Below are 19,245 nucleotides of genomic sequence, written 5' to 3' on the forward strand. Positions count from 1 at the left end.
AGACCAAAATGCTATTATCAGAGGACCAGGGACATGCCCATTGTGGACTGTGTGTGGTCTACAGGCTATGAATTGAAGCTCAGTAGACACCCTGGCCATTTTGGTAGATGTAAGGGGTTGTAACAGTTCCAGACTCTCCTAAAATCCAGATTTGACTGCTTTGCACACTGACAGCAAGACTAGAGGGACTTCAGTGCCAGCTGGAGCCTGCCTTCCAAAGCAGACCAGGCCTTGCATGCTCTAGGAGAGTACAGTAGGCTAACTTATGCTGGATGTCTAAAGCTGCCTGAACACAGTAGGCTGCAGAAAGGCAAACTGTGCCAACAAGCACGTTCTTTAAATAAAATGGAGACATAATCAACAGATGCTACTGACAGTTCTGTAATGCATTCTTTGCTTTTCTTCCAGTTTCAAGGAGTATGCTTCAAGATTAAAATTGTTGAGTTTCATTAAGACCATGTGGCCACAATTTGTCCCATAGTCTTTTCTTGCTCAGTGTTCTTGCCACTGGGTCTCTGACTGTCACTGTATTACAGCTGACAAGGCTAAATTTCAGTGGTGCCCTTTACTTTTTACTCTTTTTTTGGTGAGGAAAAGTTATAAAGTATCTGTTTGAAAGGTAGAAATTCTGTATCAATGAAGAAATAAATGTATGTACAAAAGGGAGCTATGTATACAAAAATGCTGACATATCCATACATTTATTTTTGCCTTTAGGGTTTAAAAAAATCTATTTATTTTAATATTAGGCTGAAGTAGGAAAATAAATGGTAGCAGAAGCAAAACTTGGATTCACAGATTATTTTTTTCAAGAGATTGATTTCTGGGCAGTGAATAAACATTTCTGACTTAAGGTGGATTTAATTAAAAGATGAATTATAATTGCCTTCAAGATGATGTTTAGAATAGAAGCATCCATTGATTTTTTTAAGCACAGAACATTATAGGATGCATCTCATATACACGCAATATTATAAATGCGTAACATTCATCAAGTTGGTACAATGTTTAATCTCTGAAAAGAGTTGTTATATTTAATATTAATGTGTGCTAGGACTATTGCCCAGCCTTATTTGTAATTTATAAGGCAGATACACTGTTATATATACACATTATTCCATATTTAACATTAACTTTATATTCTTGAAAGTATGTATCGATTATTACAATTTCATAGCCAATAATGAAAAACACCTTTAGAATGCTTATTTTAAAAAAAGAGAACACACAAAACCCCCAAGCTCTTCTCTTTCTGGGTCCTTGCATTTGGAAGAACTTTGCTTCATTTAAACAAAGAAGGGAGTTCCTCTAATGTGTATTTATGGTCTTCTCTAAGAAACCATATATGTTACATTTTTCCTGATTATGATAAAGAACTGGTGCATTTCTGGGGTGGCCTTCAGTATTAGTCTGAGAGAAGATACATATTATACAAGTTGCATAAAAAGAGTTGTTTCTATTAAGAAATCTAAATGAAGCTCACTGATTATATAATTTGTGCACTTTACCACTTTCTCTCTTTGGTTTCCTCTTGTTTAGGTGAAGCTGTAGTTTTAGATACTCTAATTTGGTGTTACTCAGGTGCTTTGGCTTCTGCTTTGAAAGCCAGTTAGTGGACATTCTAGCTAGATTTCCAATTTAATCATTATAATTTGGATTGGATGAAGTCATGAATATGGCACTACATAGGGTGTACACATGGAGAGATTGTGAACTAATCTAAATCATGATAGCTAAAGTCAACAGAACTATTCCAGCTTACACTAGCTGAAAAACTGGCCCATGAAGTCTGTAAAACAATTATTAAAAAGCAACTTTACCTGGTCTTATACTAATATATTGTAAAACCTATCAAGATGTGAAAAATGTTGCAGGCTTCTATTATTTCTTTCTACCTATCTGTCTCTCAAAGCCTCTGAGTATTAAATTACAGAGTGAATATCACAGTGGCCCAATTTAACTTCAGAACAAGGAAATATTTTGAATTCTGGAACTGTTCTTGGTCATGTGAGACGGTTGTGACAAGTAATGTCTCTTTAACATTTCAGTGTGTCCTCTGTTCACAGCTGTTGCAAGGTACAAAATACAAAATAGTCTGCCACCTGTTGTAGGCAATTTGGAATAAAGCAAGTTAATGGAGATACAAGAACACATTTTGCTTACTTGAAATTATATTATCTGCATTTAATTTAGCAGCCTCTTACAGCTTTTCTTTCAAGTCACTGTTTTCTGAGGTAAGCCTTTTTTTTTTTTCTTTGTTTGGTTTGGTTTTTGTTTGTTGTGGGATTTTTTGGACCAGGACATGAGTAAACTGAAAATTCATAGGTGCTTTTTCCCTCGTCCTTTGTCCCTTTTTTCTTTCTCAGCTGCATTAGGCCCAGCCCCAGCTGAACCTCTTTACTTCTAAATTAAAAGTAAGCTTTGGCAGCATCCAAGCACTATCTCTAGTTTCACCTCAGCAAACACTCTCTTCTGGGAATGGGAGGGAAAGGGACACTGGTGACTATCTTGTTACAGTGTAGCTCCACTAAGTTAAGTGCAAGACAAATAGATCTGTGTCACTCAGAGGATGTGTGAATTGCTGGCATATGATTAATAATGCTCACCTGAAAAAAATTCCCTCCCTTGAAATCCTGCCAGTCCTGAAGGTCTTCTGAGTTCTGACCAGTGTTTTCAGGGAGGCCAGAATGTCCTACCTCCATTTGTCTTTTGTCAGTCTGTTACTCCTGCAGGTGTCAAACTCTTTGGTGTACAGACTTTCTTTTAAAACAATTTACATATTTTTCATCTTTTTCTGAAATGTTGTGGGTTCTGACTCTTGAGGAAAGTGCTGGCAAGTGGTCATTAGAAGTCAGTGACTAAAGGTGGTCATCACCTGTGGCCTGTTACAGTAAGGCTCTTTCAGCTGATGGCCCAGCATTGCCCTCTCGAGCATGGTCAAGTTTTCCACCACAATGTAGTTCTAATCTGCACTGTCTTGCTGACTATTAAAGTACCAAATATATTCAGAGTGCCAAATAGAAGTTGTAGATTGATAGGCAGTTTACTAGACTGTCCCAGTTCTCTAAACTCTCATCACTGAAGGTTTCGTAGCCTGCAAATGGCCTCCAGCGCTTCCTTTTTCCTGTCATTGCCATATAGAATGGTTTTAAATCTTAATCTGTCTCCAACCCACTACCATGAGAATCAGATTTTTTCGTTCTATCTAGAGAACTGCAACCTTTGTTCAAGCCACTGTCTTTGCTCACTTGGATTAATGAACTTTTTTTTTTTACCTCCTTGATTTCCTTGTCAAAGGTTTCTGAGCAACAGAAAATGCAACTGCTAATATCATCCTTCTTGACTCTTACAGTTGGATGTGATGGTACTTAGACTATCTGATAGAAATCTGTCTCATATGCAGGAAGTAAATACATTTGTTCATCTCCTCATCCCTTAAATTTCACAGAAGACTGGAGGAGGAAGGTCAGGGACTCCAAAGTGATTTTCCATCCTCACCCTCTCCACTCCCCCATAGTTGTCACTGTGTGTTCCTCCACTTTGAGTCTGAGTTATAGCTGCCTCTAAGGTCTAAACTATAGAAACTAATCTGATCTTAGAAATTGCTCATAACTCAGGTTGGTGGATTACAGGTGCCTGAATGGGAGCCTGGATTAACTCTGTGGCAGAGACATGCTTACCAACTGCCAAGAGAGGAGCAGTCCTGTCTTTTGAGCATAACAGAAGTAGAGTGGCCTTTAAGCACCCATATGGTGTTATTTTGTTTTCTTTACATCCTGTCATTTAGTACAAAGGACTGTGTGATGAGTTTGAAGTGTGATCTACAGAACTACTGTAGGGGAGACACCAAATACCCATGTGGTGACAACAATTTTAATATCTACCCAGGTAGTCCTGAAACTACAAAAGAAAATCTCACTTGGTTGTCTTTTCTCTTTTAAAAGCTATTATTATATTTCCAGGAGTGAGAGTATTTTTTAATTTGAAAGATAAATTTACTAGTTCAAAGTTTGACCTTTCTGCAGTTTATACAATCAAAATCTTTTACATGGTGAGCTTAAATAAATTGTAATTGTTGGTTTTGGTGACTTTTCCCACAAAATTATCATCAGGGAACAACCTGAATTAAGCAAAATGCTACAAGTCTAAATGCTAAAAAGACTAAAAATCTGTCACTAATGCTAAATCTAGGTCAAAGAATAAATAACTCTACATGATAAAAATACAGGTTCAAATTTTGGGGAGCACTAGTTCTCAGTTTCTACCTTGGTACATCAAAGGTATCCTGCTCATAAGGAGTAACTGCATGTGAACTTGGAAGATGCGACCTTGTACAGCTTCAACCTTCATCCCTCGGTATCAAACACCTTTATTAACATGCCCTATAGCTCACTGAGTGGTAGAGGCATTTCAGCCTTTATGCTTTACTCCAGGATGGGTGTCAAATCACCATATTCCTTCCATAGCCCTCATTCTTATGGACACCACTGTAACCACGTAGAACTAACAAACTGGTAAATGTTATTGTTCTACAGGTTTTATGAAATAGCTGCAGAGTGCATGACATGGCCTTACAGATCACAGTTGGGATCTGCTGTTTTGAAAAAAATGACCGTGTACCATGTTCCCTGGCCAAACAAAGTGCAGGAGCACACTGCACCTGATATCCATATGCATAGATCAGTAGGAATGCAGGACCAGCAGGCAGCATCAGGGTAACTGAATCCTCTTTTTCTTGCTCTAGCAGACAACCATACAGTAGATTCTAGTTCAGAAGAAACCCTAGATCATCCTGTGTCACCAGACATCATAATTTTCAAAACTAAAGAGAAATTTTAAATTGTAGTAGAAGTTCAAAAGCCACACCTGTACTGTGTCACACACAGAAAGAAGGAGAGTGAGGACATTACTAGTCTTCCAGGTCTGTATGCTAGCAAAATATTTATAAAATTAACTCCTGTGTGATCCCAAGAAGCTGATCATGCCCTAAATTACTGTTGGGGCAAATAAACCCTCTCTGATCCCTGCTAATCTGACTTGGAGGACAGATGTCCTCCTGATCCTAAATATGATGAATGGCTTAATCCTTTATGTGTAAGCAGGACACCATTCATCTGAGAACTTTACGTCACTAGGAACACAGCTGTACTCTGTTTACAACCTGGGTTTTGTGTCATCCCATTTCCAGAAGCCAAATGATAGACTAAGGAAGAAAAAGAAAATTCATTTCTGGTTCACACAAGTGAGAGTCTTGAACCAGGATACTGTTAATACAAGTATAATGCAGGCATCTAGCAAACCAGTTGGCTCTCAGAAATCTTCTATATGCTTAAGGACTAGATTCCCTAGGACTCACATCTCAGAATTAATTTCCTGGCTTTAGTTCTCTTAATTTGATTTACAGTCCTTTCTGTAAGTATGTCTTGCTTCCTGTTTTCCTTGCTCCAATGACCACATTTACAAGGATTTTCCAGAATTTCATAAATAAAACCCTTCCACTTTCTAGTCCAGATTTATTTGTCATCTGTTTATTGCAACAAATGAATCTGCCAGACCAAATGCTGAGACCTTCTGAGCTGAGATCCTAGGAGACGAAAAGAACCCTCAATCTTTTTCCATATGTACCTGTACCCAAGCAAAGTGATTATTTTCAGATAATTTTAAGGTCTCTCAGATATGAAAACACCTGAAATTTTGAGCAGGAAGATTTGGGATGGAAAGCCTCATGTATCTATCTATCATGGTCTATCTATTCTCCCAATTCTCAGCAAGTCCTGAGTTCCAGTAGTCTCTGTCAACTCACCATGTTTTCCACAGTGTGGTGTGATGACTATTTTACATAATTTCCTTAGACAATATGTGCCAATAAATGCACTTACTTTATTTCAACTGTTTTTAACCATTTGTATATGTATTTATTAGTATTTCTCACTGTTGTAATTGTTTCTTTTGTCCCTGAAATTGTCCACTGGCTTTAATTAAACCCATGAGCTTGGAAAATTTGACAATGTAAGTCTTTTAAATGCAGCCTTATTGTCAAGCAAGGTTTCCCTGCAGCCCTCCTAGCTGTCATTTTTAGAGAGGAAACAGCTTTAGGTGTCGTACCATTAGCTGCATTCAGGTACTTTTCTTCAGTGGACATGTCATTTAGCAATTATTGAAATTAAATTTTTTAAATGCCCAGCTAGTGAAAATCAAACACAAACTAAAGCCGGTCTAAATAAAACCAGATTCTTCAGTGTAATCACTCTTTTAAAAAAGACAATAATTAATCAAGGCCTGTTTTACAAAAGATAGAATCTCTACAGATCTATATGGTCTGTAATTGCCACACTTGATAAGAGAGTGTTATATAATTCGGAATTATTTTCTTTTTTCATACAGAATAAATATTGTCTCTTATGATCCAAAGCCTTTATGTTTTCTCTTGAGCACTTAAAGTGAAACAATGCATCTTTTACCACTGAAAACAGAATAAATGGGTCCCTGAAGGATTTACTTAAAGTCAGATGCATTTGTCATTCTATATTGATAATCTTTGCACTTCATTATCATATTCAACTCACCATTTATATGCAGATGACACAATCATTTATGGTAATAGATTATACTAGAATAAAGCTTAATATTATCTTCAAGCGTATTTAAATGAGCTTTAAGATCATCTGGCACAATCTAAATTACTATTAAATATTAATGAAACAAAGATGATGTTATTTGGCTCAAAACAGAAGTTGGGTAAACTGAATGACTGGCAATCAATGTGACCTTGGAGACAGTTAGCAAATGTCAATTGTGAAGAATATGGATACATCATTTTTTATCTTAAGAGTAAACTATTGATTAGCTGTGAAGATTTGAAAGAAAGCCAAGAACTTTATTTGGGCTCAGAAAATTTGTTGACTTATGGGAAAAAAGAAAATATTTCTTTTCTTGCATTTTCAGTTTATATTATGTACTTTTGATTTTGCTGATTGCTGCATAATATTTGTTAGGAAAGATAAAGCATCTTTAACTTGGTTATCCAGGCAAATTTGCTTTGAATTATACATTTCATATCCATCACCGTCTGTCATTTTAGCAACAATTGGCAAAAAAAATAAAAAACTGTCTACATTTCATGGATATGGTATCCCTCTATTTTTTCCCTCCTCCCATCCCCTATCTTCAGCTAAGTTACGATCTTCAGTCTTCCACATTTTCTGAAATAGCAAAATTAATAAGAAAACTAGTATCTCTACTTAATCTGGAACCAATTCAAGTAGACATAGTATTTGTAAGTGTTTATTTTTAAATCTGATCCTCTGATATCCCAAGTATTTCCAAGCAGATACACATGAATTCGGTGGTAGTTTATGTCAATTCCCAAAATGACAGATAAGGAACTTAGTATCATAGAATGGTTTGAGTTGGAAGGGACCTTGAAGATCATCTAGTTCCAACCCCCTGCATGGGCAGGCACACCTCCCACCAGATCACGTTGCTCAGGGCCCCATCCAACCTGGTCTTGAACACTTCCAGGGAGGGGGCAGCCTCAACTTCCCTGGGCAACCTATTCCAGTATCTCATCACCCTCACACTAAAGAATTTCCTCCTAATGTCTAACCTAAATCTACCTTTTTCCAGTTTTGATCCATTACCTTTTGTCCTTTCGCTACAAGCCCTTGTAAAATGTCCCTCCCCAGCTTTCTTGTAGGCCCCCCTCAGGCACTGGATGGCTGCAATAAGGTCTTCTCAGAACCTTCTATTCTCCAGGCCAAACAGTCCCAACTCTCTCAGCCTGTCCTCACAGGAGAGGTGCTCCAGCCCACAGGTCATCTTTGTGGCCCTTCTCTAGACTTCCTCCATGAGTTCCATGTCCTTCTTATATTGGGGGCTCCAGAATTGAATCACAGAATTTTAGGGGTTGGAAGGGACCTCAAAAGATCATCTAGTCCAACCCCCCTGCCAGAGCAGGATCACCTAGAGCACATCACACAGGAACGTGTCCAGGCAGGTTTTGAATGTCTCCAGTGAAGGAGACTCCACAACCTCTCTGGGCAGCTCTGTCACTCTCACAGTAAAGAATTTTTTTCTGACATTTATGTGGAACCTCCTATATTCCAGTTTGTACTCAGTGCCCCTTGTCCTATCACTAGACATCACTGAAAAAAAGCCTGGCTCCATCCTCCTGACACTTGCCCTTAAGATATTTGTAAACATTAATGAGGTTGCCCTTCAGTCTCCTCCAAGCTAAAGAGACCCAGCTCCCTCAGCCTTTCCTCATCAGGAGGATGTTCCACTCCCTTCATCATCTTTGTGGCTCTGCTCTGGACTCTTTCAAGCAGTTCCCTGTCCTTCTTGAACTGAGGGATCCAGAACTGGACACAATATTCCAGATGCAGTTTCACCAAGGCAGAATAGAGGGGGAGGAGAACCTCCCTTGACCTACTAACCACACCCTTTCTAACACACCCCAGGATGCCACTGGCCTTCTTGGCCACAAGGGCACAATGCTGGCTCATGGTCATCCTCCTGTCCACCAGGACCCTCAGGTCTCTTTCTCCTACACTGCTCTCCAGCAGGTCAGCCCCCAGCCTGTACTGGTACATGGGGTTGTTCCTCCCCAGATGCAAGACTCTACGCTTGCCCTTTTATTTCATTAAATTTCCCCCTGTCCAAGAATGCTGTGGGAGACAGTGTCAAAGGCCTTGCGGAAGTCCAGGTAGACAACAATGGATGGAAGAGAGAGAGGGGAGAGAGTATCTTTCCTGCTGCTGCCCATCAAAGCAATTGCAGGGAGGAGAAGATTGGCATTTTATTTATCTATTTAAAGATATTTTCTAATTCAAAGTTAGTATGTCACATTTTTAAAATACTGATTCCTTCCCTAGGAGACAAAGTAATCAGGCAGACTTCTATCAAAATAACTGGTGAATTGTTTTTAAATTAGGCTTACAACTAATTTCAAAAACTAATTCAGCAAATTACATCTTTGTATTTCTTGATTAGGCCACACCATTTTCCCAGTCCACCTAGACCTGTCCTGGCAAGACACTTCAATAAATTTTCTTGACCCTTTGTACTACCAACTCTCTTTGAAGGGAGGGGAGAATCCCAAGAAGAAGCCCTGAACAATGAAGTCATACTTTTATAACATGAGCAAAAACCTTGTTCAACATTGTAGTCACATCAGGAGGAGGTCCTTGTGTGTATTACCTAGTGATAACAGAAGGTTCCTAAGTGTCCTAATGAATGCAGATATTCTTCAGGGTGATTAATGTTTCTACCAGCCACTTGCTCTGTAGGTAAGAACCAGCCCCATGTTGCCATCACGGGTGCTTAGAAGCGCTGCTGTGAGTGCAGTAGTGAATGAGCTCTGACTGCTGCTGCTTGGATTTGCCAGCACCACTGCTACCAGACGGGTATGGTTCTTCCCGCCAGAGAAGGCCACATCACATTGCATCCCTGGGGCTCTTCTGCATTCCCAGAGCTGCCTTTTCCTTTGGCATGCAAACCAAAGGCCCTCCTGCAGGCAGTTTTCTGTCTCACAACTCTCTGAGGACAGGAGACTTTTTTTTTTTTTTCTTTCACTGAGGGGACGATTCCTCTCCTGAGACTGTTACTGTTCATTGTTATTAAAACAAAGAGGTGGGAGTTTACACCTCCCAGTGAAGCCAAGGTCACCTTCAACCTACCTTTTCTTCTAGATTGAGAAACCTGCCTCCATTATAATCCAGTTAGAAGTCTATTGCTCTATCTGCCAGTCAGCTGTGCCATCTTACCCCACCCCTATCCCACTTCATCCATACCAGCCTTTCCTCTATCTGACCTACCCTGCATGCTATCTCCAATTATTCCAAACTCTCCTTTGTTTAACAATGTATATGCTTGGTTCCCCACGTGTGTAACTCTTCCCCCAATACTGCATTTCAGTGTCCTCGTTTCCTGTGGCCAAGGCTTCTTAAAGTATCTACTTGCTATTTGTCTTCAGGGCTCTCGCCTTCACTACCTCTAGTCGTTGTACCTGAAAGAAGCACTCTTTCCTGCATAGCCCAGCTTCTCACAGAGCTGTTGGATCCTTTCCTTGCTATGCAACTGGGAAGCTTAAACTCTGTGAGAAAGAGCAGGCCATGTCTGACTATAGAGATAGTGAAACCACCAGGCTGCACTCCTGAGTTCATTGCCAGCTTCCTAACCTTTCTGTTCTGGACTGTCTTAGAGTGAATGTTGAATGCTTCACATGAATCTAGAAATCAAAAGAACTTTAGAGGGAGAGGGCAAGATAGAGGGTGAATGGGCATCTGGATAGAGTTTTACTGGGGCCCACATGCCTACTTAAGACATATATTTTGACAGCGCACTGATGGTACTGACATGTCTTTATTATAGAGAAAATTGAAACCTTTTCAGACAGAGGTGCTTAAAATACAGTCCTAAATCAATGCATAGGCATATAAATAGAAGCAGTTTGAGTTTCAGCAATGCTGAGTGTTCTGGTGATGATAGTGTAGAAGAAAATGCTTTGTGTACAGAAGTGCAACATTAGAAACTGTGGAGGTTCAAGAATTGTTATTTCCAGACAACCAATTAGGATCAGAGTAATCTTTTTTTAGGTCAGCTGGGCTTGCCTCATCTTTGACCTCCATCTTTCATGGCTTTATTGATAATTTGATGTAAAACTACATCTGTTATTATTAAATATTTACATTTACCATTTGAAACTACCTTTATCATGGGATTGGAACAAGAAAGTAGATCTTTGCAAATTTTGTCATATCACACTTCTGTTATGTGATTTATAGAGATGAAATGTCTGCTGCCGTACCACGGAGGTCCTGCAGCTGATTCCAGCTCTCATGGAAGCTGTGATTCAAAAGGCTTCTAGTTTTTGCCATAGCAGTCCCTGCACCCCCTCCTAAATGAGTGCAAGAAAGTAAGAGAAATGTAGCTGAAGTTACCATAATTTTACCCTGTGCATACAATATCTGCATCTACATCCAGAAGGACCTTTTGTTTGGTTGTTTTTGGTTTTCTCACATGGATTCTGGGGGGATGTCACAGCAGAGCCATTGCCTTCCCTGATTTCCTGAGACCTGTGATGAGTGGTGTTCCCCAAGGGTTGGTACTTGGACTGTTGCTATTTAACATCTTTGTTGGCAACATGGACAGTGGCATTGAGCGCACCCTCAGCAGGTTTGCTGATGACACCAAACTGTGTGGTGAGGTCAACACACAGGAGGGAAGGGATACCATCCAGAGGGATCTTGATAGGCTTGAGAGGTGGGCTTGTACAAACTGAATGAAGCTCAGCCAAGCCAAGTGCAAGGTCCTGCACCTGGGTCAGGGCAGTCCCAAGCACAAATACAGGCTGGGTGGAGAATGGATTGAAAACAGTCTGGAGGAGAAGGACTTGGGAGTGACAGTGGACAGTAAGCTCAACATAAGCCAGCACTATGTCCTGCAGATTAGGGTCTTAAAACATAATATAACCAAATTAATCATAGCTCAAAATTTTAAAATGTTCATATTCTTAGCATAATATTTTATAGAAAAATCTAGTATTCTTTCTATTCATGCAAAACTTCAATTAGATGTTGATCAGCTGACTTGTACTCAGGAGCTTCGGTCATCCTCTCAGTAAAATTTTCTCATCAAATAAAAAAATCACAAGAACTTATTTTCTTGATCACTGTAAATATATTCTATTCCATATAGCACTAGAAATAATGGATAAGAGTTCTCTCATGGTAGAATTCTAAGAGTATTTTGTTTTTTGTTTAGAAGGCTTTGGGTTGTTTGTTTCTTAGATGTTTAGTGGCAAGCTGAAGGTAACTGTTCAATGTTACAAAATTTGAAAAAGTGACATGGAGAAATAACCTTCCAAGTTCACAAAGAGGTTATAAAGAAGATATAAAGAATGTAAAATATTGTAATAATATTTATAGTAATTTGCTGGAAGTATTTAAATATATTGACCCTTGTGTTAGTATAGCCCTTTTATTATTAAGTGAAACATACTTGATTTTAATTGCTTCTTTGATTTAAGAATGATTTTATGAACTTGAGCTTATAATGATTAACTCTGAAATCTTGTGTATCATGGACAGTGGAGATAAATTTGGATTGAAAGAAAGGTGAAGCATTTATGGTTCAAACAGGGACATAAAACAGATGATACTGATTACATCTGTGGGTATAGAGCTAAGCTATATATCCTGGGAGTGACACCACACAGAGTGCAGGGCAGGTTTTCTTCTAGCTCAGATTGCTGGGAACCCAGACCAAATATTTACATCACCGAGCTCAGCAAGAATAAGCCAACAGACCAATGGCCTGTATTCGAAAGACATAACGGGGACCATTGCAGGAGTGGTCAGACAGGGAAGTCCAGATCCTTGAACTCTGCTCCTGGCTCTATGTGTGTTACTGAATTTCTCAGTGCTTCTGGTTTCTCTTTATAAAATTTGACTAATACTGACTTATTTTTTCAAACACTTTGGGACCCCAAATTGCTTGATATTAATAAGCCAGTTGCCAACCAGGCTCTCGCAAATCTCCTTTGTACTTCTGGAATAAGAGTCACTCTGGCAAGGGAGTGAGGTTGGGGTGACCTGACATACCCTTGAAGAACTGAGGGTCCTCAGGGCTGCCTTGCAGTTGGTACATGCTGCCCACCAATGCGGACAGCATTTAGTGCAGAGCAGCCCTGAGACAGCTGTGAGCCAGAGTAAGGGCCTTTAACACACTAGGGACAAAGTCATCTGTGTGCCCTCTGCATCTCTGCATGCACAGCAGGGGCTCTGCTGGGGAATGGGCATGTCCCCAGGCCAAGGGGTTGGAGAGGATAAAAGATGAGAAATATGGCCAGTTAAATGGAGGTGAAATGCTCTTTTGGAAAAGGCTCTGCTGCCTGCAGGGTTCATTCATAACAAACTGGGCTGCAGCCACACTGTGAAAGTAAATACCCTCCCCCCCTCAAGAGTTTCCTGCTTTGCATAGCACCAGTGGCCCGAGTAGCTGAATGGCTCCCCAAAGTTATGAGACTCGTCTTTGAAACATCATGGCTCTAAAGTAATATGTTAAGCTCTTTCTTGTCTGGTTGTTTCTTAACCTTTTTTTTTGGGTCCTGACTAGGACTACATACCACCCCTTAAAATCCAGTCATATTCTTAAGGGCCTTACATCTCTTTGTACCTTGACAAAAAATGGTCAGAGGTCATGAGAGTGGGCAGTATTTGACTTCATTTGGTCCCCTGTCTACCCCCAACTATTTCATACCTCTGGGCTGTTTGGACCATAGCTGGTGCTGAGGTTGAGCTCTTCTCCCTATTCCAGTGTTGTTCAGTGGAGGTAGAGCAGCCACTAATGCAGATCCTCTGTTAAAATGGATTACAGAAATGCAAAAGATGATACTGTTAGTACTGTCAGTACTGTTAAGTATCAGTACTGCTGAAAGTCTCACATGATAAGTGAGTTGATTTGTAATTCTTCTTTCTCTTTTCCACAAAATAACAATCTCCTGTTAGAGTGGAAATACTAATTAAATTGAATGTTGAATTACTTCTTTTGGATAGCCTCTTCTTCTAATTCAAACCCTTAAGTGGTAGCATGAAGTAAATTCTACAGTAACAGGGCAATATGTTGCCAAAGAAAACATTACTTTTCCTGGCTGTTGTTTAGTAGTGAAGAAAAACAGCAAGAACTTGTTTACATGCAGATGTCATCTGTATAAGAAGCAGGGATATGGTCTAAAGACAAGATACTATTACAAAGGCATAATTTTTCTGGAGGCAGAAAAAAAAAACGTTTTATGGTCAGCAGCAGTCTCTCCATAAATCTGTACCATCAGGCATGCTGTGAGGTTGGTATGTATACTGGTTTAAAAAAAGCTTGAGACCCTCAGCCTGGAGACTAAGAAGAAGGGGAAATGCAAGCAATGTGTCAAAGAATTTGCCGTCTGTGCTGAGTAGAAACCAGATGTTCTTGCTAGTAATTATTATTATGATAATTCATTTAAGTAGGAATAAAATAGGGCATGATTGTTTACTGCAGCCTGTTTTCCCTAGACAGGCTGGGAAATGAGAAAAAAAACCTCAGAGGTCTTACTCCTGGTTAAATGAATGATTTTTTTCATTTAACTAGGAATAAATATGGCACCAAAAATAGTTTTCATACATATTGCAAAGTAGCTGTGAATAGACATACACTTTTTTCTTGGAGAAAGTCACTAGAGGCTTTTGAGGAATGTTAGGGAAGGTCACTTTGAAATATGTTGTTTTTTTACACAGGTTGCATCCTGCTGAAATAGGAGCTGAACAGGGGAAATCTGGAATGTCGAAAGACTGGCAAAGAATTGGGAATAATCTACCTTGGTAATTCTAGGTAGTCATTTCAGGTTAAGAATCATCTGTCGGGAATGGATAATGTAGGAAAGCCTGTTGTGAGCCTGTAGGGTATTGCAGGACATGCACTAGATTTTGCTGTAGCATCTCTTACAAATGCTGATTTCACATGCATACAAAAGTTTAGAATTATTAAATCCTTCTCAGTTCCTGGCATTTGATTAGGAACTCTTAGTAAGCAGAAAGTAATTTTTTTCCTCCTCCTCCTCACTCCCACAGGATATGAATAGCTACCAGTGAGTCTTTTATATAGGTTAGAGAATAGTGTCAAACAAATGCTCAGCAAATATAAATCTGGTTGATCTGTTTAGTCTGAGAAGAAAAAGTATCGTTTTCAACTTCTATCCCTTCTGCAATCATTAAGTTGGAAGCTTTGAGAGAGTTAGATAAGTCCTATAGAAAAATTAAAATCTAAACAGAGTCTGGAGGAGTTTAATTGAGGAAGTGCATTATTGGGAGTCTCTGTGATGGTGAGGGTTAATTCATCACCCTGATTCCAATCACTTTATAAAAAGCCAGCGTGGGTTTCATTTACTTTGATGAGGTTTATTGCAAGATTCCAGAAAATCAATTTTACTGTGAGCCATATTAAACCCAGGGGAATATAAACACTATATGTACTACACATAACATTTTGTTATTGCTTACTAGATCACTGGGGAAATTATATGTTTACCATGAAGAAGGGTTATGGCTACGTTCGTTATCTTGGGTAACTCCCAGCCTGCCCATCGTAGTGAAATAAAACAAAATGGTAGAGTTCAGAATCAGCACTTAACTTGTCTTCATATAGCCTGAGGTATAGAAACGCTCAGCATTAGTGACTTGATTTTCCAAAGGGCTTTAAATAACTGTTATGTTATATACTATCACTCTGTCGTTTTGCAAACAGATGGTAAACACAGGCAATACTTATGCTGCTGCTGGTTGACCAAGCCCAGGTAATTCTTGCTTCTAGAGCTTCTTGAGGTACAAAGGCAAAACTGACAGGTAGTTAACTTGGAAATGATCAAGTTTGATCTGCTGGTTGGGACCCTGAAGAAAATTATCGGATTGCAGGCATTTCTATTGTGTTTACTCTCCTACTGTCTTCCCTCCCTAGCTGTTTTACATACTTTTTGAATTTTATGTGAGTTAAAAAATTATAGGTAATTTTGTACTATAAGATTATGTTCCCTCTGATGATAGCAGCTCAGAAACTCATTTGGGGTTGCACTGAGTAGATGGTTTCCTGTTCTACAGTTTTGTGTCTACCAGTAAGGTCATAACATCTTTCAATTACTGGTAATTTTTTTCTCCTTATCAGTTCTGCCAGATGATGGCATAGCACTTATGTTGAAGCTGGCATAATGGACTAAAATCAGTGGGTGTAACATCAGGAAACTTTGCAAATAAATATATAGAAGTAATTTCTGATAGAAAAAGGCATCAGAATTCAAGAACATAGCCTTCAAAATCAAGTGTGTGTAGTCTGTTTAATTATGATTTTCAATCTTTTTTTTCCCCAATGTTGAGCTCTGTTGTACTGTGACGGGAAATGAGCAGCTGTCTGTGGCTTCAGTTGATAAAGAGTAGAGCAATACATCTGTCTGTCTATATTTTTCCACATGAGTTTCCTAAGAACTAGGATGGGATATCTGAAAAGTTCACAGAATTACAGAATTACCTTGGCTGGAAAAGACCTTGAAGATCATCAAGTCCAACCATTAACGTAACACTGAGAAGTCCTTAAATAAATCATATCCCTAAGTATTGTGTCTGTGTCTGTATGACTCTTAAGTACTTCCAGGGATGGTGACTCCACCACTGCCCTGGGCAGCCTGTTCCAATGCCTGATAACCCTTTTGGTGAAAAAATTCTTCCTAACATCCAATCTAAACCTCCCCTGGTGCAACTTGAGGCCATTACCTCTTGTCCTATCACTTGTAACTTCATTAAACAGACTGATCCCCACCTCTTTACAACCTCCTGTAAGGTAGTTGTAGAGAACAGTAAGATCTCCCCTCAGCCTCTTTTTCTCTAGACTAAGCAACCTCAGCTCCCTCAGCCGCTCCTTGTAAGACCTCACCAGTGGTGACTACAGGAGTAAGATCACCTCCCTGGCCCTGCTGGTCACACTATTCCTTATGCAGACCATTGGCCTTCTTGGCCACCTGGGCACTGCTGGCTCATGTTCAGCCAGCTGTCAATCAACACCCCCAGATCCCTCTCTGCTGGGCAGCTCTCCAGCCACTCCTCCCCAAGCCCGTAGTGCTGCTGGGGATTGTTGTGGCCAAAATGCAGGACCCAACATTTGGCCTTATTGAAACTCATGAAATTGGCCTTGGCCTATCGATCAAGCCTGTCCAGATCTCTCTGCAGAGCCTCCCTGTCCTCAGGCAGATCAACACTTGCACCCAGCTTGGTGTCATCTGCAAATTTCCTAAGGGTGTGCACTCTATCCCCTCATCTAGATTATTGATAAAGATGTTAAACAGGAGTGACCCCAGCACTGAGCCCTGGGGAATGCCACTCATGACCAGCCACCAACTGGATTTAACTCCATTCAACACAACCAGCCCAGCCATCCAACCAGTTTTTAAGTCAGCAAAGCATAAGTGCATCCAAGCCATGCGCAGCCAATTTCTCTAGGAGAATGCTGTGGGAAACGGTGTCAAATGCCTTACTAAAGTTGAAATACACAACCTCCACAGCCTTTCCCTCATTCAGTAAGTGGGTCACCTTGTCATAAAAGAAGATCAAGTTTGTAAAACCAGGATCTGCCTTACATAAACCCATGGTGACTGGGCCTGATCACCTGGTTATCCTGCACGTGCTCCATAATGGCACTCAAAATGATCTGCTCCATAACCTTCCCTGGCGCTGAGGTCAGACTGACAGGCCTGTAGTTCCCTGCATACTCCAGTTCTAAATGTAGTTAAATGTTCAGTTTGATCTAGTTTTCAAGGTGAATGGAGACCCTAACTCCCTTACTAACTTTTGAGACTTCTTCCCTAAAATCTAATGCTTAATTAATGTTCCTAGTTTTACTTTCATGTCGTGTTTGGTAGTGTCATTATCCAAAAGCTTTTGCTTGGGCCAGACACTCTGTGAAATATGTTTGGAGATAGAGAAGAAGTGAAATGTAGCCATTATTTAGACGTATAAAGTCTATTATGGTTTATGGTGAAAATATTGTAACAATAAATACAGAAAGACAATCTTCCAAAATATGTATCTGAAAGTTCCTACTGATACGTATGTATCTATGTATGTTTATTTGGTGTTTCCAAGGAATTGCACATGTATGAGTTGGCAGGACAATTAACAAAATCCAATTCACAGCAATATTATCAGTAAACTTTTTGTCTCTGTGTGTGAAAAAGTAACTGGTTTTAATGATCTGTTCTATTAAAATGTCAAATAACGAATTTTTAAAAAATCAGATGACAGAGTGTAACACACAAATTTTGTAAAAGAAGAATGATCATGGAGCTTACCAATTAGCAGTCTCATTATCTTGTTGTCTCTCTTCTCCTTCCCTTTCTCTCCTATGTTGTATTTTTAAGTGTGAGCTCTTGAAGTCTTGGCCCTTTCTTCCCATACTATCTTTTTTTCTTATGCAACTGAGTAAAAGTGTGAAAACATACAACAGTGGTTAAAAAGGAATGAGCACTTTTTCTTATTTTGTGTTGTTCCTTTGAGTCAAGTTACCGGGACTTTGGTGCAGAGTGAATTTCAGAAAAGGGGTGTGGATATGTAATGGGCAAGCCTGGATTTGGGTTTCATTTTGCAAATCCCTGGTAGAGTGTACAGCTTTGTGTTCTGAACTTGCTTAGTTCATTTCAGATTAGATTTAGCTCAGTGGAAGGGAAATCAGGCTGAAATGCCAACAGCTTTGAATATCCTACCCACAGCATTTCTTGGGATTCTTTATCGTTGTGTTTTTCCTTTGTATACAGAGTGTTTGAGCAAGTACAAACTAGCCTAGAGCTGGTGAATACAGCAGAAGATGCTTTCTGAATCTGGAGTTTGACTATGCCCAACTCACATGTATTTCTGAGAGCACAGCATGTGGCTGGGGGCAAGTCAGTATCTTCAGCAAATGAACAAAAGCATGTAACCTAATATTGAACACATTAAAGATGCTTTGGTATTGGTATCTACATCTATCTGTTTATCTCTGCTATCTAAAGACCGGTTAGTATGCATAGGGATGTCATACACCACACACAACAGAATAGTGAAAAATGTCTAGTTTTTCTAAAATATTTTGTCATTCCCTTCATTCTTTTCTTTGTATCTACACACTAAGGAACTAAATTATGCTTCAGTAGCTAAACAAATTATGCAAAAATTATACACCATTAATATTTTATATTCCATAACCCTGAAGCAAGGATTTTCAATGGCTTTATGTCTGCAGCAACCTGTGACATACTCAGAGGAATTCCACAACTGATAAGTCCCTCTTCTTCCTAGAACTTTACTCAGGTCTTTATTTTATTTTTTCTCTACATTTGTCAGTGATTATTGCTAGGAATGTCTCAAGAGTTTTACTGTATGTGAGAAAATGGAACTTACTGCAGTCAGCCTTTTTCTACTACTGCATGAGACAGGAGTTATTTGCTTTATAATTCTGAATTTATTGAAAATCTCATAGAATAATATAAGGAAAGTAATGTGACAAAACCAGAACTAAGTTTAAAAAACTAGCTAAACCACACTTCATCTGATGCTAGACTGCACCTACCCTGATATAACTATTTTTGTTTTATTTTTGTATGCTGATGTGTATTTCCTTAGAAAGATATTTCTCCTTTTGTTTAAAACTTTAATTACAAAACCACACAGGCTTGTGTAGGGCAGACTTGTAGCTACG

This window comes from Apus apus, chromosome 4, assembly GCF_020740795.1.
Source record: "Apus apus isolate bApuApu2 chromosome 4, bApuApu2.pri.cur, whole genome shotgun sequence".
In the NCBI taxonomy this organism is placed as follows: Eukaryota; Metazoa; Chordata; class Aves; order Apodiformes; family Apodidae; genus Apus; species Apus apus.